The sequence below is a fragment of the Chiloscyllium plagiosum genome, unplaced genomic scaffold (assembly GCF_037043375.1).
Source record: "Chiloscyllium plagiosum isolate Xiang-an unplaced genomic scaffold, Cpla_swu_hap1 HiC_scaffold_46, whole genome shotgun sequence".
In the NCBI taxonomy this organism is placed as follows: Eukaryota; Metazoa; Chordata; class Chondrichthyes; order Orectolobiformes; family Hemiscylliidae; genus Chiloscyllium; species Chiloscyllium plagiosum.
In genome coordinates, this window is record NW_028270184.1 from 68051243 (window position 1) to 68073503 (window position 22261).

Here is a 22261-nt window from a genome sequence, read left to right on the forward strand (position 1 = left end):
TAGAATTAGAGTTAGAGCTAGAACTAGAGCTAGAGCAAGAGATAGTGATAGATATAGAGTTAGAACTAGATTAGAGATAGAGGTAGAGCTGGATGTAGAGCTAGATGTAGAGCTAGAAATAGAGCTAGAAATAGAGCTAGAGATAGAGATAGAGATAGAGATCGAGCTAGAGCCAGAGCTAGAGACGGAGCTTAAGATACAGCTAGAGATACGACTACAGAGAGACGTAGAGGTAGAGATAAAGCTACAAATAGAGATAGACATAGAGATAGAGATAGAGATAGGGATAGAGAGATAGAGATAGGGATAGAGATAGAGAAGAGAGATTGAAATAGAGAGAGAGATAGAGATAGAGAGAGAGATACAGAGATAGAGATAGAGACAGAGAGATAGGAATAGAGAGCGCGACACAGAGATAGAGAGAGAGATAGAGAGAAAGAGATAGAGAGAAAGAGATAGAGATAGAGATCGCGAGAGATAGAGAATAGAGAAAAATAGATAGAGATAGAGAGATAGAGATAGCGATAGAGATAGAGATAGTGAAATAGAGAGAGATAGAGGTAGAGATCGAGAGATAGAGATATATATAGTGCTAGAGGAAGTGATAGAGATAGAGCTAGAACTAGAGCTAGAGCTAGAGATAGAGATAGAGATAGAGCTAGAGATAGAAATAGAGCTAGATATAGATATAGAGCTAGAGCGATTGAGATAAAGCTAGAGATAGAGGTAGAGATAGAGATAGAGATAGCGAAAGATAGAGAATAGAGAAAAAGAAATATAGATAGAGATGGAAATAGAGAGAGCGAAAAAGAGATAGAGAGAGAGATAGAGAGATAGAGATAGAGAGAAAGAGATAGAGATAGAGATCGCGAGAGATAGAGAATAGAGAAAAATAGATAGATAGAGATAGCGATAGAGATAGAGATAGTGAAATAGACAGAGATAGAGGTAGAGATCGAGAGATAGAGAGAGATATATATAGAGAGGGAGAGATAGAGAGATACAGATAGAGATGGAGATAGCGAGATATAGAGAATGGAGAAATAGAGATAGAGATAGAGAGATAGAGATAGAGAGATATAGATCGAAATAGCGATAGAGATAGCGATAGAGGTAGAGATCGAGATAGAGAAATAGAGAGAGAGAGTGATAGAGATAGAGAAATACAGAGATAGTGATAGAGAGATAGAGATAGAGAGATAGAAATAGAGAGAGAAAAAGAGAGAGAATGAAATAGAGATAAAGATAGAGGGATAGAGAGATAGAGATAGCGATATATATAAAGAGAGAGAGCGAGAGAGAGAGATAGAGAGATAGGAATAGAGATAGAGATAGAGAGATAGAAATAGCGAGAGAGAGAGATAGAGATAGCCATAGCAATAGAGATAGACAGTTAGAGATAGACAGATAGAGATAGAGCGATAGCGATAGAGATAGAGATAGAGATAGAGAGAGAGAAAGATAGAGAGATGGAGAGATAGAGAGATTGAGAGATAGAAATGGAGAGAGAGAGATAGCGAGATAGAGAGAGATAAATAGAGATAGAGAGAGAGATAGAGATAGAGAGATACAGAGATAGTGATAGAGAGATAGAGATAGAAGATAGAATTAGAGAGAGAAAAAGAGAGAGAATGAAATAGAGATAGAGATAGAGATAACGATAGAGATAGAGACATGGAGAGCTATATAAAGAGATAGAGTGAGATAAATAGAGATATATAGATATATAGAGATAGAGATATAGAGATAGAGATAGAGATAGAGATAGTGAGAGAGAAAAAGAGAGAGAGGGAGAGATAGAGAGATAGAAAGAGATATAAATATATATAGAGAGAGCGCGATTGTGATCGAGAGATAGAGATACAGAGAGATTGAGAGATAGAGATAGAGAGAGAGCTAGAGATAGAGAGAGAGCTAGATATAGAGATAGAGCTAGCGATTGAGATAAAGCTAGAGATAGAGGTAGAGATAGGGATAGCGATAGAGATAGAGATAGAGATAGCGAAAGATAGAGAATAGAGAAAAAGAAATAGAGATAGAGATAGAAATAGAGAGAGCGAAAAAGAGATAGAGAGAGAGATAGAGAGATAGAGATAGAGAGAAAGAGATAGAGATAGAGATCGCGAGAGATAGAGAATAGAGAAAAATAGATAGAGATAGAGAGATAGAGATAGCGATAGAGATAGAGATAGTGAAATAGACAGAGATAGAGGTAGAGATCGAGAGATAGAGAGAGATATATATAGAGAGGGAGAGATAGAGAGATACAGATAGAGATAGAGATAGCGAGATATAGAGAATAGAGATAGAGACAGAGAGATAGAGATAGAGATATATAGATCAAATAGCGATAGAGATAGCGATAGAGAGAGAGAGAGAGAGAAATAGAGAGAGAGAGTGATAGAGATAGAGAAATACAGAGGTAGTGGTCGAGAGATAGAGATAGAGAGATAGAAATAGAGAGAGAAAAAGATAGAGAATGAAATAGAGATAGAGATAGAGAGATAGAGATAGAGATAGCGATATATATAAAGAGAGAGAGCGAGAGCGAGAGATAGAGAGATAGGAATAGAGATAGAGATAGAGATAGAGAGATAGAAATAGCGAGAGAGAGAGATAGAGATAGCCATAGCAATAGAGATAGACAGATAGAGATAGACAGATAGAGATAGAGCGATAGCGATAGAAATAGAGATAGAGATAGAGAGAGAGAAAGATAGAGAGATGGAGAGATAGAGAGATTGAGAGATAGAAATGGAGAGAGAGAGATAGCGAGATAGAGAGAGATAAATAGAGATAGAGAGAGAGATAGAGATAGAGAGATAGAGAGATAGTGATAGAGAGATAGAGATAGAAGATAGAATTAGAGAGAGAAAAAGAGAGAGAATGAAATAGAGATAGAGATAGAGATAACGATAGAGATAGAGACATGGAGAGCTATATAAAGAGATAGAGTGAGAGAAATAGAGATATATAGATATATAGAGATAGAGATATAGAGATAGAGATGGAGATAGTGAGAGAGAAAAAGAGAGAGAGAGGGAGAGATAGAGAGATAGAAAGAGATATAAATATATATAGAGAGAGCGCGATTGTGATCGAGAGATAGAGATACAGAGAGATAGAGAGATAGAGATAGAGAGAGAGATAGAGAGAGATAGAGATAGATATAGAGTTAGTGATAGAGGGATAGAGATAGAGAGACAGAAATAGAGAGAGAGAGTTATAGATAGAGAGTTAGAGATAGAGATAGCGATAGAGATAGAGATTGCGATAGAGATAGAGACAGAGATAGAGAGAGAGGTGGAGAGATAGAGAGATACAAATAGAGAGAGAGAGAGATAGAGAGAGATAGAGATAAAGAGAGATAGAGAGATAGAGAAAGAGATAGAGATGGAGAGAGAGCTAGCGATAGAGATAGAGAGATAGAGACAGAGATATAGAGACATATAGATATAGAGAGCTAGAGATAGAGATAGCGATATAGAGAGATAGAGATAGTAATAGCGATAGAGAGAGATAGAAATAGAGATAAAGATAGAGAGATAGCGATAGAGATAGCGATAGAGATAGATATAGAGATAGAGAGAGAGAAAGATAGAGAGATGGAGAGATAGAGAGATTGAGAGATAGAAATAGAGAGAAAGAGATAGCGAGATAGAGAGAGATAAATAGAGATAGAGAGATAGAGAGAGATAGAGACAGAGATAGCGATAGAGATAGAGAGATAGAGATATAGACAGATAGAGAGAAAGAGATTGAGAAATATGGAGAGAGATAGATAGATAGAGATAGCGATAGAGATAGAGATAGAGAGAAAAGTAGCGATAGAGAGAGAGATAAAGATAGTGATAGAGATAGCAAGATAGAGATAGAGAGTTAGAGAGAGAGAGATAGAGATAGTGATAGAGATAGAGAGATAATAATAGAGAGAGATAGAGAGTTAGTGAGATAGAGATAGAGAGAGGTGGAGATAGAGATTGACAGAGTTAGAGATTGAGATAGAGAGATAGAGATAGAGAGGTAGAGAGATAGAGAGGTGGATAGATAGAGATAGAGATGGAGAGATAGAGAGTTAGAGAGATAGAGAGATAGAGATAGCGAGAGATAGAGAATAGAGAAATAGAGATAGAGAGATGGAGATAGAGAGATGGAGATAGAGAGATAGAGAAAGAGATAGAGATAGAGTGTTAGAGAGAGAGAAGAGAGATCGAAAAATTGAGAGATGGTGAAAGGGAGATAGAGATAGAAATAGAAATAGAGACGTAGAGAGATAGAGAGATAGAGAGAGGTAGAGAGGAAGAGAGGGAGAGAGGGAGAGAGATAGAGAGGTAGAGATAGCGATAGAGATAGTGAAATAGAGAGAGATAGAGGTAGAGATCGAGAGATAGAGATATATATAGAGCTAGAGGAAGTGATAGAGATAGAGCTAGAGCTGAAGCTAGAGATAGAGCTAGAGCTAGAGATAGAGATAGAGCTAGATATAGAGATAGAGCTAGCGATAGAGATAAAGCTAGAGATAGAGGTAGAGATAGAGATAGAAATAGACAGAGCGAAACAAAGATAGAGATAGAGAGATAGAGAGATAGAGATCGCGAGAGATAGAGAATAGAGAAAAATAGATAGAGATAGAGAGATAGAGATAGCGATAGAGATAGAGATAGTGAAATAGAGAGAGATAGAGGTAGAGATCGAGAGATAGAGATATATATAGAGAGAGGGAGAGATAGAGAGATAGAGATAGCGAGAGATAGAGAATAGAGAAATAGAGATAGAGATAGAGAGATAGAGATAGAGAGATAGAGATCGAGATAGCGATAGAGATAGAGAAATAGAGAGAGATAGAGAGATAGAGATAGAGAAATAGAGAGAGAGAGATAGAGATAGAGAGATACAGAGATAGTGATAGATAGATAGAGATAGAGAGATAGAAATAGAGAGAGAGAGAATGAAATAGAGATAGAGATAGAGGGATAAAGAGATAGAGATAGAGATTGAGATAGTGATATATATATAGAGAGAGAGAGAGATAGAGAGATAGAGAGAGAGGAATAGAGATAGGGATAGAGATAGAGAGATAGAAGTAGCGAGAGAGAGATAGAGATAGTGATAGAGATAGAGATAGAGACATGGAGAGCTATATAGAGAGATAGTGAGAGAAATAGAGATATATAGACATATAGAGATAGAGATATAGAGATAGAGAGATAGAGATAGAGATAGTGAGAGAGAGAAAGAGAGAGAGGGAGAGATAGAGAGATAGAAAGAGATGTAAATATATATAGAGAGAGCGCGATTGTGATCGAGAGATAGAGATACAGAGAGATAGAGAGAGAGATAGAGAGAGATAGAGTTAGTGACAGAGAGATAGAGATAGAGAGACAGAAATAGAGAGAGAGAGAGAGTTAGAGATAGAGTTAGAGAGAGAGATAGCGATAGAGATAGCGATAGAGATAGAGATTGCGATAGAGATAGAGACAGAGATAGAGAGAGAGGTGGAGAGATAGAGAGATACAAATAGAGAGAGAGAGATAGAGAGATAGAGATAAAGAGAGATAGAGAGATACAGAAAGAGATAGAGATGGAGAGAGAGCTAGCGATAGAGATAGAGAGATAGAGACAGAGATATGGAGAGATATAGAGATAGAGAGATAGAGATAGAGATAGTAATAGCGATAGAGAGAGGTAGAAATAGAGAGATAAAGATAGAGCGATAGCGATAGAGATAGCGATAGAGATAGAGATAGCGATAGAGAGAGAGAGAAAGATAGAGAGATGGAGAGATAGAGAGATTGAGAGATAGAAATAGAGAGAGAGAGATAGCGAGATAGAGAGAATAAATAGAGATAGAGAGAGATAGAGATAGAGACAGAGATAGAGAAAGAGATTGAGAAATATGGAGTGAGAGATAGAGAGATAAAGATAGCGATAGAGAGAGAGATAGAGATATAAGTAGCGATAGAGAGAGAGATAGAGATAGAGATAGAGATTTACAGAATTAGACATTGAGATAGAGAGATAGAGATAGAGAGGTAGAGAGATAGAGAGGTAGATAGATAGAAATAGAGATGGACAGATAGAGAGTTAGAGAGATAGAGATAGCGAGAGATAGAGAATAGAGAAATAGAGATAGAGAGATGGAGATAGAGAGATGGAGATAGAGAGATAGAGAAAGAGATAGAGATAGAGTGTTAGAGAGAGAAGAGGGATAGAAAAATTGAGTAATGGAGAAAGGGAGATAGAGATAGAAATAGAAATAGAGACGTAGAGAGATAGAGAGAGAGGTAGGGAGGAACAGAGGGAGAGAGGGAGAGAGATAGAGAGGTAGAGAGATTGAGATACAGAGAGATAGAGATTGAGAGATGGAGATAGAGATAGAGATAGAGATAAAGAGAGAGAGATAGAGGTAGAGACAGACGTAGAGATATAGATAGAGAGAGATAGAGAGAAAGAGAATAGTTAGATAGAGTTAGAGAGATAGAGATAGTGAGATAGAGATATATAGAGAGAGATAGAGAGAGATAGAGATAGAGATAGAGATAGAGGTAGAGATAGAGAGATATAGATAGCGATAGAGATAGAGAGAGTGAGAGAAGTAGAGAGATAGAGAGAAATAGAGAGATAGAGAGATAGAGATAGAGAGATAGAGATAGAGAGAGAGAGATAGAGAAATAGAGATAGCGATTGCGATAAAGATAGAGATAGAGATAGAGATCGAGATGGAGATAGCGATGGAGATAGAGATAAAGAGATAGAAATAGAGAGAGAGATATAGAGATCGCGATATAGATAGAGAGATCGAAATAGATATAGATATAGAGATAGAGATAAAGAGATAGAAATTGAGAGAGAGATAGACAGATAGAGAGATAGAGATGGAGAGATAGAGAGATTGAGATATAGAGAGATCGAGAGATAGAAATAGAGATAGAGATAGATAGAGAGAGATAGAAATAGCGAGAGAGAGAGATAGAGATAGCCATAGTGATGGAGATAGCGATAGAGAGAGGGATAGAGAGAGATAGAGAGAGAGAGAGATATTGAGAGAGATAGAGATCGAGATAGCGATAGAGATAGAGATATAGAAAGAGCTGGAGATAGAGACAGAGATAGATATTGAGAGAGAGATAGAGATAGCGAGAGAGATAGATATTGAGAGAGATAGAGATAGGGAGATAGACAGAGATAGAGATAGAGAGAAATAGAGAGAGAGATAGAGATGGAGGTAGAGATAGAGATAGAGGTAGAGATAGAGATAGAGATAAAGATACAGATGGAGAGATAGAGATAGACAGATACAAATAGAGAGAGAGATAGCGATAGAGATAGAGAGATAGAGATAGAGAGATAGATAAGGAGAGATAGAAACATAGAGAGATAGAGAGATAGCGATGGAGAAAGAGATAGCGATAGAGATAGGGAGATAGAGATAGAGATATAGAGAGATAGAGATATAGAGTGATAGAGATAGAGAGATAGAAGTAGAGATAGAGATAGAAAGATAGAGATAGAGAGATAGAGATAGAGATAGATAGAAAGAGATAAGAGATAGTGAGATAGAGAGAGATAGAGATAGATAGAGAGAGATAGAGATAGAGATAGAAATAGCAATAGAGAGAGAGATAGAGATAGAGATAGAAATAGCGATAGAGTTAGATATAGAGATAGAGATAGAGAGATAGAGATAGTGAGATAGAAATAGAGAGATAGCAATAGAGATAGAGATAGATAGAGAGAGAAAGATAGAGAGATGGAGAGATAGAATGATAGAATGTAGAAATAGAGAGAGAGATAGCGATCGAGATAGAGAGATAGAGATGGAGAGATAGGGATGGAGAGAGAGCGATAGAGATAGAGAGATAGAGATATAGAGAGATAGAGAGATAGAGATAGAGAAAGATAGAGATAGGCATAAAGAGATAGAGATAGAGATAGAGATAGAGATAGAGATAGAGATAGAGAGAGAGATAGAGATAGAGATAGAAATAACGATAGAGAGATAGAGATAGTGAGAGAGATAAAGATAGTGAGATAGAGAGAGATAGAGACGGAGATAGAGATAGAGGTAGTGATAGAGATAGAGAGATAGTAATAGAGAGAGATAAAGAGAGATAGAGAGATAGTGAGATGGAGAGAGAATTAGAGATAGAGATATAGATTTACAGAGATAGAGATCGAGGTAGAGAGATAGAGAGAGCGAGATAGAGAGGTAGACATAAAGAGATAGATAGAGAGATCGAGATAGAGGGATAGAGAGAGAGATATAGATAGGTAGAGAGTTGAGACATAGTGATAGAGAGATGGAGATAGAGAGATGGAGAAAGCGATCCACATAGAGAGAATGGGATAGAAAGATAGAGATAGGGATAGAGATAGGGATAGAGATAGAGATAGAAAAGTGAGATGGAAAGATCGAGAGATGGAGAAATAGAGATACTGATAGAGATAGAAGTAGAGATAGAGACGTAGAGAGATAGAGAGATAGAGAGCGAGATAGGGATAGAGAGGTAGAGAGGTAGATGGTAGCGAGGTAGCGAGGTAAAGAGATAGAGAGATAGAGATGGAGAAAGAGATAGAGATATAGCTAGAGAGAGATAGAGATTGAGATAGAGAGATAGAGAGATAGAGAATAGTTAGAGATGGAGAGATTGAGATTGAGATAGAGATAGCGATAGAGAAAGAGAAAGAGATAGTGATAGACAGAGAATAGAGAAAAAGACATAGAGATAGAGATAGAGATAGAGATAGCGAGAGAGATATATGTATAGAGAGAGATAGAGATAGTGGTAGAGGTAGAGAGATAGAAATAGAGAGATAGAGATAGCGATATAGAGATAGAGAGATAGTGATAAAGAGATAGAAATAGAGAGATAGAGAGATAGAGATAGCGATAGGGAGAGAGAGATAGAGATGGAGATAGAGATAGAAATAGCAATAGAGAGAGAGATAGAGATAGAGAGATAGAGATAGTGAGAGAGATAGAGATAGAGTGATAGAGAGATAGAGAGAGATAGAGATTGGGTTGGTTGGTCCGGGTGTCCCAGAGGTGTTCTCTGAAATGTTCCGCAAGTAGGCTACCTGTCTCCCCAATATAGAGGACGTGCAGCCCTCCACTCCCTCCATTCCAACCCCAACCTCACTATCAAACTGGCAGACAAGGAAGGTGCGGTAGTAGTTTGGCGCTCCGACCTTTACACCGCTGAGGCTAAATGTCAGCTCGCGGACACCTCCCCCTACTGCCCCGTTGACCATGATCCCACCGCCCACCACCAAACCATCATCTCCCAGACCATCCATAACCTCATCACCTCAGGGGATCTCCCATCCACTGTCTACAACCTCATAATCCCACAACTCCGCACCACCCATTTCTACCTGCTGCACAAAATCCACAAACCTGATTGCCCCGGCCGTCCCATTGTCTCACCCTGCTAGTGCCCCACCGAAATCATCTCTGCATACCTCGACATGGTCCAGTTCCCCTTAGTCTAAGAACTTCCCACATACGTTCGGGACATCACCCACGCCCTCCACCTCCTCCATGATTTTCGCTTCCCCGGTCCCAAACGCCTTATCCTCACTGGAGACATCCAATCGCTGTACACCTCCATCCCCCATCACGAAGGACTCAAAGCCCTCCCCTTCTTCCTTTCCCGCCGTACCAATCACTACCCTTTAACTGACACCCTCCTTCGACTCACTGGACTGGTCCTCAACCTGAACAACTTCTCTTTCCAATCCTCTCACTTCCTCCAAGCCAAAGGTGAAGCCATGGGCACCTGCATGGGCCCCATCTATGCCTGCCTCTTCGTAGAATATGTAGAAAAGTCCATCTTCCGCAGCTACAATAGCACCACGCCCCACCTTTTCCTCCGCTATATCGATGACTGTATCGGTGCTGCCTCGTGCTCCCACGAGGAGGTTGAACAGTTCATCCACTTTTCCAACATTTTCCACCCCGACCTCAAATTCATCTGGAACTTTATTGCTGGAACAGCACAGCAGGTCAGGCAGCATCTAGGGAACAGAAGATTCGACGTTTCGGGCACATGCCCTTCTTCAGGAATGAGCAGAGAGTGTTCAGCAGGAGAAGATAAAAGGTAGGGAGGAGGGACTTGGAGGAGGGGCGTTGGAAATGTGATAGGTGGAAAGAGGTCAAGGTGAGGGTGATAGGTCGGAGTAGGGTGGAGGCAGAGAGGTCAAGAAGAAGACTGCAGGTCAGGAAGGCGGTGCCGGGCTGGAGGGATTCGGCTGAGACAAGGTGGGGGGAGGGGGGATGAAGAAACCGGTGAAGTCCAAGTTCATCCCCTGTGGTTGGAGGGTTCCCAGTCGGAAGATAAGACGCTCCTCCTCCGACCGTCGCGTTGTTGTGGTTTGGCGGTGGATGAGTCCAATGACCTGCATATCCTCGGTGGAGTGGGAGGGGGAGTTGAAATGCTGTGCTACAGGGTGATTGGGTTGGTTCGTCTGGGTGGCCCAGAGGTGCTCTCTGAATCGCTCCGCAAGTAGGCGGCCTGTCTCCCCAATATAGAGGAGGCCACACCGGCTGCAGCGGATGCAGTAGATAATGTGGGTGGAGGTGCAGGTGAATCTGTGGCGGATATGGAAATTTCCTTTGGGGCCTTGGAGAGAAGTGAGGGGGGAGGTGTGGGCGCAAGTGTTGCACCTCCTGCGGTTGCAAGGGAAGGTGCCGGGAGTGGAGGTTGGGTTGGTGGGGGGTATGGATCTGACAAGGGAGTCGCGGAGGGAGTGGTCTCTACGGAAAGCTGATAGAGGAGGGGAGGGAAATATATCCTTGGTGGTGGGGTCCGTTTGGAGGTGGCGGAAGTGACGGCAGATGATGCGCTGTACATGGAGATTGGTGGGGTGGGAGGTGAGGACCAGTGGGGTTCTGTCCTGGTGGCGGTTGGAGGGGCGGGGCTCAAGGGCGGAGGAGCGGGAAGTGGAGGAGATGCGGTGGAGGGCATCGTCGATCACGTCGGGGGGGAAATTGCGGTCCTTGAAGAAGGAGGCCGTCTGTGTTGTGCGTATTTTGAACTGGTCCTCCTGGGAGCAGATGCGGCGGAGACGAAGGAATTGGGAGAATGGGATGGCGTTTTTACAGGGGGCGGGGTGGGAGGAGGTGTAGTCCAGGTAGCTGTGGGAGTCGGTCGGTTTGTAGTAGATGTCCGTGTTGATTCGGTCGTCTGAGATAGAAACAGAAAGGTCTAGGAAGGGGAGGGAGGAGTCCGAGACTGTCCAGGTGAATTTGAGGTCGGGGTGGAAGGTGTTAGTGTAGTGGATGAACTGTTCAACCTCCTCGTGGGAGCACGAGGTAGCGCCGATACAGTCATCAATGTAGCGGAGGAAAAGATGGGGGGTGGGGCCAGTGTAGTTGCGGAAGATGGATTGTTCCACATACCCTACGAAGAGGCAGGCATAGCTGGGGCCCATGCGGGTGCCCATGGCTACTCCTTTTGTTTGGAGAAAGTGGGAGGATTGGAAAGAAAAGTTGTTCAGGGTGAGGACCAGTTCAGTCAGTCGAAGGAGGGTGTCGGTGGAAGGGTACTGGGTGGTACGGCGGGAAAGGAAGAAGCGGAGTGCTTTGAGTCCTTCGTGATGGGATGTCCATGGACATCCAGTCCCCCATCTATGCCTGCCTCTTCGTAGGGTATGTGGAACAATCCATCTTCCGCAACTACACTGGCCCCACCCCCCATCTTTTCCTCCGCTACATTGATGACTGTATCGGCGCTACCTCGTGCTCCCACGAGGAAGTTGAACAGTTCATCCACTACACTAACACCTTCCACCCCGACCTCAAATTCACCTGGACAGTCTCGGACTCCTCCCTCCCCTTCCTAGACCTTTCTGTTTCTATCTCAGACGACCGAATCAACACGGACATCTACTACAAACCGACCGACTCCCACAGCTACCTGGACTACACCTCCTCCCACCCCGCCCCCTGTAAAAACGCCATCCCATTCTCCCAATTCCTTCGTCTCCGCCGCATCTGCTCCCAGGAGGACCAGTTCAAAATACGCACAACACAGACGGCCTCCTTCTTCAAGGACCGCAATTTCCCCCCCGATGTGATCGACGATGCCCTCCACCGCATCTCCTCCACTTCCCGCTCCTCTGCCCTTGAGCCCCGCCCCTCCAACCGCCACCAGGACAGAACCCCACTGGTCCTCACCTACCACCCCACCAATCTCCATGTACAGCGCATCATCCGCCGTCACTTCCTCCGTGACTCCCTCGTCAGGTCCACACCCCCCACCAACCCAACCTCCACTCCAGGCACCTTCCCCTGCAACCGCAAGAAATGCAAAACCTGCGCCCACACCTCTCCCCTTACTTTCCTCCAAGACCCCAAGGGATCCTTCCATATCCGCCCCAAATTCACCTGCACCTCCACACACATCATTTACTGCATCCGCTGCACCCGATGTGGCCTCCTCTATATTAGGGAGACAGCCCGCCTACTTGTGGAATATTTCAGAGAACACCTCTGGGACACCCGGACCAATCAGCCCAACCACCCCGTGGCTCAACAATTCAACACCCCCTTCCACTCCACCAAGGACATGCAGGTCCTTGGACTCCTCCATCGCCAGACCATAGCAACATGACCGGTTGGAGGAAGTGGCCCTCATCTTCCGCGTAGGAACCATCCAACCACAAGGGATGAACTCAGATAGAGATAGAGATATGGAGATAGATATTGAGAGAGATATAGAGATAGAGATAGAGAGATAGATATACAGACAGAGATAGAGATAGCGAGAAAGAGATAAAGAGATTGAAATAGAGTGAGATAGAGTTAGAGAGATAGAGATAGAGATAGCGATAGCAATACAGATAGATAGAGATTGAGTTAGAGATAGAGAGAGAAAAAGAGAGAGTGGGAGAGATAGAGAGATAGAGAGATAGAAATATCGAGAGAGAGCGATAGAGCTCGAGAGATCGAGATAGAGATATAGAGAGATAAAGAGATAGAGCGATAGAGATAGAGAGAGAATTGGAGAGAGAGAGATAGAGATAGAGATAGAGAGAGAGATATAGATAGAGATAGAGATAGTGATAGAGAGTTAGGGACAGAGAGATAGGGATAGAAAGATAGGTATAAAATGATAGGGATAGCAGGATAGAGATAGAGACAGAGATAGAAATAGAGACTGAGAGATAGAGATAGAGAGATAGGGATAGAGAGATGGGGATAGAGAGATGGCGATAGAGGGATTGGGATCGAGGGATCGGGATAGAGGGATGGGGATAGAGGGCTGGGGAGAGAAGGATAGAGATAGAGATAGAGATTGATATATATAGATAGAGATAGAGAATGGGGATAGGGATAGAGAGATAGGGAAAGAGGTATGGGGATAGAGATAGAGATATAGATAGAGATAGATATATATATAGAGATAGTGATAGAGAGATAGGGGTAGGGATACGGAGATAGGGATAGAGAGATAGAGATAGAAAGATAGAAATAGAGATCGAGAAATAGAGATAGAGATAGAGGAATAGAGAGATAGATATAGAGAGATAGAGACGGAGATAGCGATCGAGACAGCGATAGAAATAGAGAGACATAGAGATGGAGAGATAGAGAGATAGAGTGATAGAGATAGAGAGGTAGAAATAGAGATAGCGATAGAGATAGAGATAGAGCGATAGATATTGAGAGAGAGAGATAGAGAGAGATAGAGACAGAGATAGAGAGAGATATATAGACAGACATAGAGAGAGAGAGAGAGAGAGAGCTAGAGATAGATATTGAGAGAGAGAGATAGAGATAGAGAGAGATAGAGATAGAGATAGAGAGATAGAGACAGAGATCGAGATCGCGATAGAGATAGATCTAGCGATGGAGATAGATATTGAGAGAGATAGAGAGAGATAGTGAGAGAGATAGAGGTAGAGTGAGAGTTAGAGATAGAAAGAGATAGATATTTAGAGAGAGATAGACATAGAGATAGATATTGAGAGAGAGATAGAGGTAGAGTTAGAGATAGAGAGAAATAGAGAGAGAGATAGAGATCGCTAGATAGAGGTAGAGATAGAGAGATACAAATAGAGAGAGAAAGATATAGATAGAGAGATAGAGATAGAGAGATATCGATAGAGATAGCGATAGACATAGAGATAGATTTAGAGAGAGAGTTGGAGAGATAGAGAGATACAAATAGAGAGAGAGAGATAGAGAGATAGAGATAGAGAGAGATAAAGAGAGATAGAGAGATAGACAAAGAGATAGCGAGATAGAGATGGAGAGAGAGCGAGTGATAGAGATAGAGAGATAGAGATATAGAGAGATAGAGATAGAGATGGAGATAGAGGTAGAGATAGAGATAGAGATAGAGAGATAGAGATAGAGATGGAGATAGAGAGATCGTGAGATAGAGGTAACGATAGAGAGAGAGATAGAGATAGAGATAGAAATAGCGATAGAGAGAGAGATAGAGATAGAGATAGAAATAGAGAGATAGAGATAGAGAGATAGAAATAGAGAGAAAGAGATCGCGAGATAGAGATAGAGATAGTGAGAGATAAATAGAGGTAGAGAGGTAGAGAGAGAGATAGAGAGATAGAGAGATAGAGATAGAGAGTGAGATAAAGAGAGATAGAGAGATAGACAAAGAGATAGCGAGACAGAGATGGAGAGAGAGCGACTGATAGAGATAGAGAGATAGAGAGAAAGAGATAGAGATATAGAGAGATAGAAATAGAGATAGAGGTAGAGATAGAGATAGAGATAGAGAGATAGAGATAGAGATGGAGATAGAGAGATCGAGAGATAGAGATAACGATAGAGAGAGATATAGGGATAGAGATAGAAATAGCGATAGGGAGAGAATAGAGATGGAGATAGAGATAGAAATAGAGAGATAGAGATAGAGAGGTAGAAATAGAGAGATAGAGATAGAGAGATAGCGATAGGGATAGCGATAGAGATAGAGAGAGAGAAAGATAGAGAGATGGAGAGATAGAGAGATAGAGAGATAGAAATAGAGAGAGAGAGATAGCGAGATAGAGATAGAGATATTGAGAGATAAATAGAGATAGAGAGATAGAGATAGAGATAGAGATGTAGAGATGTAGAGATAGAGATAGAGAGAGAGATAGAGAGATACAGATAGCGTTAGAGAGAGAGAGATAGAGATATAAATAGCGATAGAGAGAGATATAGAGATAGAGATAGCGAGATAGAGATAGTGAGAGATAGCGATAGAGAGAGATAAATATAGTGATAGAGATAGAGAGACAGTAATAGAGAGAGATATAGAAAAATAGTGACATAGAGATAGAGATATAGATTGACAGAGATAGAGATTGAGATAGAGAGATAGAGATAGAGAAGTAGAGAGATGGAGATAGAGATAGAGAGATAGAGATAGAGAAATCGCGAGATAGAGAGTTAGAGATATAGAGAGATAGAGATAGCGAGAGATAGAGATAACGGGAGATAGAGATAGAGAGAGATGGAGATAGAGAGATGGAGATGGAGCGATAGAGAAAGAGATACAGATAGAGTGATAGAGATAGAGAAGAGAGATAGAAAAATAGTGAGATGGAGAAAGGGAGATAGAGATAGAGTTAGAGATAGAGATATAGAGAGATAGAGAGAGATAGAGATAGTGAGATAGAGACAGAGATCGAGGTAGCGATAGAGATAGAGATATAGAAATAGAGAGAGATAGAGATAGAGATAGCGATAGCGATAGATATAGCGATAGAGATAGAAATAGATATTGAGAGAGATAGTGAGAGAGATAGAGGTAGAGTGAGAGTTAGAGATAGAAAGAGATAGATATTTAGAGAGAGAGGTAGATATTGAGAGAGATATAGACATAGAGATAGATATTGAGAGAGAGATAGAGGTAGAGTTAGAGATAGAGAGAAATAGAGAGAGAGATAGAGATAGCTAGATAGAGGTAGAGATAGAGAGATAGAAATAGAGAGAGAAAGATAGAGATAGAAATAGAGAGTGAACGATAGAGATAGAGAGATAGAGATAGAGAGATATCGATAGAGATAGCGATAGAGATAGAGATAGATTTAGAGAGAGAGAGCTGGAGAGATAGAGAGATACAAATAGAGAGAGAGAGATAGAGATAGAGAGAGATAAAGAGAGATAGAGAGATAGACAAAGAGATAGCGAGATAGAGATGGAGAGAGAGCGAGTGATAGAGATAGAGAGATAGAGATATAGAGAGAAAGAGATAGAGATATAGAGAGATAGAGATAGAGATGGAGATAGAAAGAACGGGTGATAGAGGTAACGATAGAGAGAGAGATAGAGATAGAGATAGAAATAGCGATAGAGAGAGAGATAGAGATAGAGATAGAAATAGAGAGATAGAGATAGAGATAGAAATAGAGAGATAGAGATAGAGAGATAGCGAGAGATAGAGATAGATATATGAGATAGAGAGAGAGAGAGGGATGGAGAGATAGAGAGATAAAAATAGACAGAAAAAGATCGCGAGATAGAGATAGAGATAGAGAGAGATAAATAGAGGTAGAGAGGTAGAGATAGAGATAGAGATATAGAGAGATCGCGAGATAGAGATAGAAATAGAGATAGAGAGATAGAGAGAGATAGAGAGATAGAGATAGAGAGTGAGATAAAGAGAGATAGAGAGACAGACAAAGAGATAGCGAGACAGAGATGGAGAGAGAGCGAGTGATAGAGATAGAGAGATAGAGATAGAGATATAGAGATATAGATATATAGAGATAGAGAGAAGTAGAGATAGAGGTAGAGCTAGAGATAGAGAGATAGAGATAGAGATGGAGATAGAGAGATCGAGAGATAGAGATAACGATAGAGAGAGAGATAGAGATAGAGAAGGAAATAGCGATAGGGAGAGAGATAGAGATGGAGATAGAGATAGAAATAGAGAGATAGAGATAGAGAGATAGAAATAGAGAGATAGCGATAGAGAGATAGCGATAGAGATAGCGATAGAGATAGAGATAGAGAGATAGAAATAGAGAGATAGCGATAGAGAGATAGAGAGAGAGAATAGAGAGAGAGATAGAGATAGAGACATAGAGATACAGATAGCGTTAGAGAGAGAGAGAGAGAGAGATAAATAGCGATAGAGAGAGATGTAGAGATAGAGATAGCGAGATAGAGATAGTGAGATAGAGATAGAGAGAGATAAATATAGTGGTAGAGATAGACAGATAGTAATAGAGAGAGAGAGAGAAATAGTGACATAGATATAGAGATATAGATTGACAGAGATAGAGATTGAGATAGAGAGATAGAGATCGAGAGGTAGAGAGATAGAGAGGTAGAGAGATGGAGATAGAGATAGAGATAGAGAGATAGAGATAGAGAAATCGCGGGATAGAGAGTTAGAGATATAGAGAGATAGAGATAGCGAGAGATAGAGATAACGAGAGAGAGAGAGAGATGGAGATAGAGAGATGGAGATGGAGAGATAGAGAAAGAGATACAGATAGAGTGATAGAGATAGAGAAGAGAGATAGAAAAATAGTGAGATGGAGAAAGGGAGATAGAGATAGAGATAGAGTTAGAGATAGAGATAGAGACGTAGAGAGATAGAGAGAGAGATAGAGATAGATATACAGAGGTAGAGAGGTAGAGAGGTAGAGAGATAGAGAGATAGCGATGGAGAGAGCGATTGAGATATAGATATAGATAGAGAGAGATAGAGATTGAGATAGAGAGATAGAGAATAGTGAGATAGAGGTAGAGAGATAGAAATAGAGAAATAGAGATAGAGATAGAGATATAGAGAGAGATAGAGAGAGATAGAGATAGAGGTAGAGATAGAGAGATAGAAATAGAGAGAGAGATAGAAATATAGATAGAGAGATAGAGATAGAAATAGAGATAGCGATAGAGAGAGAGAGAGAGATAGAGAGAGAGTGAGAGAAATATAGAGAGAGAAATAGAGAGATAGACAGATAGAGATAGAGAGATAGAGACAGAGAGAGATAGAGATAGAGATAGAGAGATAGAGATAGAGAGATAAAGATAGAGAGATAGAGATAGAGAGAGAAATATAGAGAGAGAAATAGAGAGATAGACAGATAGAGATAGAGAGATAGAGACAGAGAGAGATAGAGATAGAGATAGAGAGATAAAGATAGAGAGATAGAGATAGAGAGATAGAGATAGAGAGAGAGCTAGAGATAGAGATAGAGTGATAGAGATCGAGATAGATAGAGAGAGATACAGATAGAGATAGCGGTAGAGATAGAGATATAGATTGACAGAGATAGAGATTGTGATAGAGAGGTAGAGAGATAGAGAGGTAGGGAGATAGAGATAGAGAAAGATAGATAGAGATAGAGAGATAGAGCGATAGAGATAGAGAAATAGAGAGATAGAGAGTTAGAGAGATAGAGATAGCGAGAGATGGAGATAGCGAGAGATAGAGATAGAGAGAGATGGAGATAGAGAGATAGAGAAAGAGATAGAGATAGAGTGATAGCGATAGAGAAGAGAGATGGAGAAAGGGAGATAGATATAGAGATAGAGACGTAGAGAGATAGAGAGGTAGAGAGGTAGAGGGATAGAGAGGTAGAGAAATAGAGATGGAGAGAACGATAGAGATATAGATAAGGAGAGATAGAGATTGAGATAGAGACATAGAGAATAGCTAGATAGAGGTAGAGAGATAGAAATAGAGAGATAGAGATAGAGAGATAGAGATTAAGATAGATAGAAAGAGATAGAGATCGAGAGATAGAGATAGCGGTAGAGAGAGATAGAGATAGATATTATAAATAGCGATAGAGAGAGACAGAGATAGAGATAGATATAGCGAGATAGTGAGAGGTAGAGATAGAGATAGAGATGGAGATAGAGAGATCGAGAGATAGAGATAACGATAGAGAGAGATAGAGATAGAGATAGAAATAGCGATAGGGAGAGAGATAGAGATGGAGATAGAGATAGAAATAGAGAGATAGAGATAGAGTGATAGAAATAGAGAGATAGAGACAGAGAGATAGCGATAGAGATAGCGACAGAGATAGAGATAGAGAGAGAGAGAAAGATAGAGAGATGGAGAGATAGAGAGATAGAAATAGAAAGAGAGATAGAGATAGTGATAGAGATGTAGAGAGACAGAGATAGACAGAGATAGAGATAGAGATAGAGAGATACAGATAGCGTTAAAGAGAGAGAGATAGAGATATAAATAGCGATAGAGAGAGATATAGAGATAGAGATAGCGAGATAGAGATAGTGAGAGCTAGAGACAGATAGAGATAAATATAGTGATAGAGATAGACAGATAGTAATAGAGAGAGAGATAGAGAAATAGTGACATAGAGATAGAGATATAGATTGACAGAGATAGAGATTGAGATAGAGAGATAGAGATAGAGAGGTAGAGAGATATAGAGGTAGAGAGATGGGGATAGAGATAGAGATAGAGAGATAGAGATAGAGAAATCGCGAGATAGAGAGTTAGAGATATAGAGAGATAGAGATAGCGAGAGATAGAGATAACGAGAGAGAGAAAGAGAGAGATGGAGATAGAGAGATGGACATGGAGAGATAGAAAAAGAGATACAGATAGAGTGATAGAGATAGAGAGGAGAGATAGAAAATTGTGAGATGGAGAAAGGGAGATAGAGATAGAGACAGAGTTAGAGACAGAGATAGAGATAGAGACATAGAGAGATAGAGAGAGAGATAGAGATAGATATACAGAGGTAGAGAGATAGAGAGGTAGAGTGGTAGAGAGATAGAGAGATAGCGATTGAGATATAGATATAGATAGAGAGAGATAGAGATTGAGATAGAGAGATAGAGAATAGTTAGATAGAGGTAGAGAGATAGAAATAGAGAAATACAGATAGAGATAGAGATATATAGAGAGATAGAGAGAGATAGAGATAGAGGTAGAGATAGAGAGATAGAAATAGAGAGAGAGGGATAGAAATAGAGAGAGAGAGATAGAGATAGAGATAGAGATAGAGATAGAGATAGAGTGATAGAGATCGAGATAGATAGAGAGAGATACAGATAGAGATAGCGGTAGAGATAGAGATATAGATTGACAGAGATAGAGATTGTGATAGAGAGGTAGAGAGATAGAGAGGTAGAGAGATAGAGAGGTAGGGGGATAGAGATAGAGAAAGATAGATAGAGATAGAGATATAGAGATAGAGATAGAGAAATAGAGAGATAGAGAGTTAGAGAGATAGACATAGCGAGAGACAGAGATAGAGAGAGATGGAGATAGAGAGATAGAGAAAGAGATAGAGATAGAGTGATAGCGATAGAGAAGAGAGATGGAGAAAGGGAGATAGATATAGAGATAGATATTGAGATAGAGACGTAGAGAGATAGAGATAGAGAGGTAGAGAGATAGAGAGGTAGAGAAATAGAGATGGAGAGCGCGATCGAGATATAGATAGGGAGAGATAGAGATTGAGATAGAGACATGGAGAATAGCTAGATAGAGGTAGAGAGATAGAAATAGAGAGAGATAGAGAGAGATAGAGAGATAGAGAGAGAGAGATAGAGAGATAGTGAGATTTAGAGATAGAGGGAGATAGAGAGATAGAAATAGAGATATAGAGAGCTAGAGATAGAGAGATAGAGAGACAGAGATAGAGAGACAGAGATTAGATAGGTAGAGATAGACCTAGTGGTAGAGATAGGGATATAGAGAGATAGGGATAGGAATAGAGATAGACAGATAGAGAGATAGAGATAGAGAGATAGAGAGATAGAGAGAGATATAGAGAGAATTAGAGAGAAATAGAGTGAGATAGAGTGAGATAGAGAGATAGAGAAATAGAGAGATAGAGATAGTGATTAGAGAGGTAGAGATAGAGTGATAGAGAGACAGAGAGATAGAGAGGCAGAGAGACAGAGAGATATAGAGATAGAGAGATCGGGAGATCAGGAGATAGGGAGGAGGGGAGATGGAGATATGGAGAGATGGAGAGGTGGAGAAAGCGAGATAGAGATAGAGGCAGAGATAAAGAGATAGTAATAGAAAGCTAGAGATAGAGAGATAGAGATAGAGACAGGGATAGAGAGATAGAGATAGAGGTCGAGATAGAGAGATATGGATAGAAGTCGAGATAGAGATAGATGTAGAGATAGAGATAGAGATAGGGAGATAGAGATAGATATATAGAGAGAGATAGAGATAGAGAGCTAGAGATAGAGGTAGAGATAGAGAGATATGGATAGAAGTAGAGATAGATGTAGAGATAGAGATAGAGATAGGGAGAAAGAGATGGAGAGATAGAGATAGTGACAGAGACAGGTAGAGAGCTAGAGAGCTAGAGAGGTAGAGAGGTAGAGAGATAGAGAGAGTGATAGAGAGAAAGATAGAGATAGAGAGAGATTGAGATAATGATAGAGAGATAGACATTGAGATAGAGAGATAGAGATCGAGATAGAGAGGTAGGGAGAAATAGAGAGACATAGATTTATAATGATAGAGAGAGAGATTGACATAGAGATTGGAGAGATAGAGAGAGATAGAGAGAGAGAGAGAGAGATTGGGAGAGAGATAAAGATAGAGATAGAGATACAGATAGAGATAGAGAGATATAAATAGAGAGAGAAATAGCAATCGAGATAGTGATAGAGATAGAGTTAGAGAGAGACGGAGAAAAAAGACACAGAGAAATAAAGACATGGAAATAGAGAGAGAGCGATAGAGATCGAGAGATAGAGATAGAGATATAGAGAGATAGAGAGATAAGAGATAAAGATAGATATAGTGATAGAGAGAGAGATAGAGATAGAGATAGCGATAGAGAGAGATAGAGATAGAGATAGAGAGATAGAGAGATAGAGAGATAGAGCGATAGAGAGATATAGATGGAGATTGAGATAGACATAGAGATAGCGATAGATAGAGATAGAGAGAGATAGAGTTAGAGATAGAGTTAGTGATAGAGATAGAGAGATAGCAATAGATAGAGTTATAGAGAGATCGAGTGATCGAGAAACAGAGAAAGAGATAGAGATGAGATATAGAGAGAGATAGAAATATAGATTGAAAGAGATAAAGATTGAGATAGATAGAGAGAGAGATAGAGATAGAGAGAGATAGAGATAGAGAGAGATAGAGAGATAGTGAGATAGAGAGATAGAGAAATAGAGAGAGATAGAGAGATAAAGATATAGAGATAGAGATACAGATAGAGAGATAGAAATAGAGAGAGAGATACCGATAGTGATAGCGATAGAGATAGAGATAGAGAGAGACAGAGAAAAAGAGAGAAATAGAGAGAAGGAAATAGAGAGAGAGAGCCA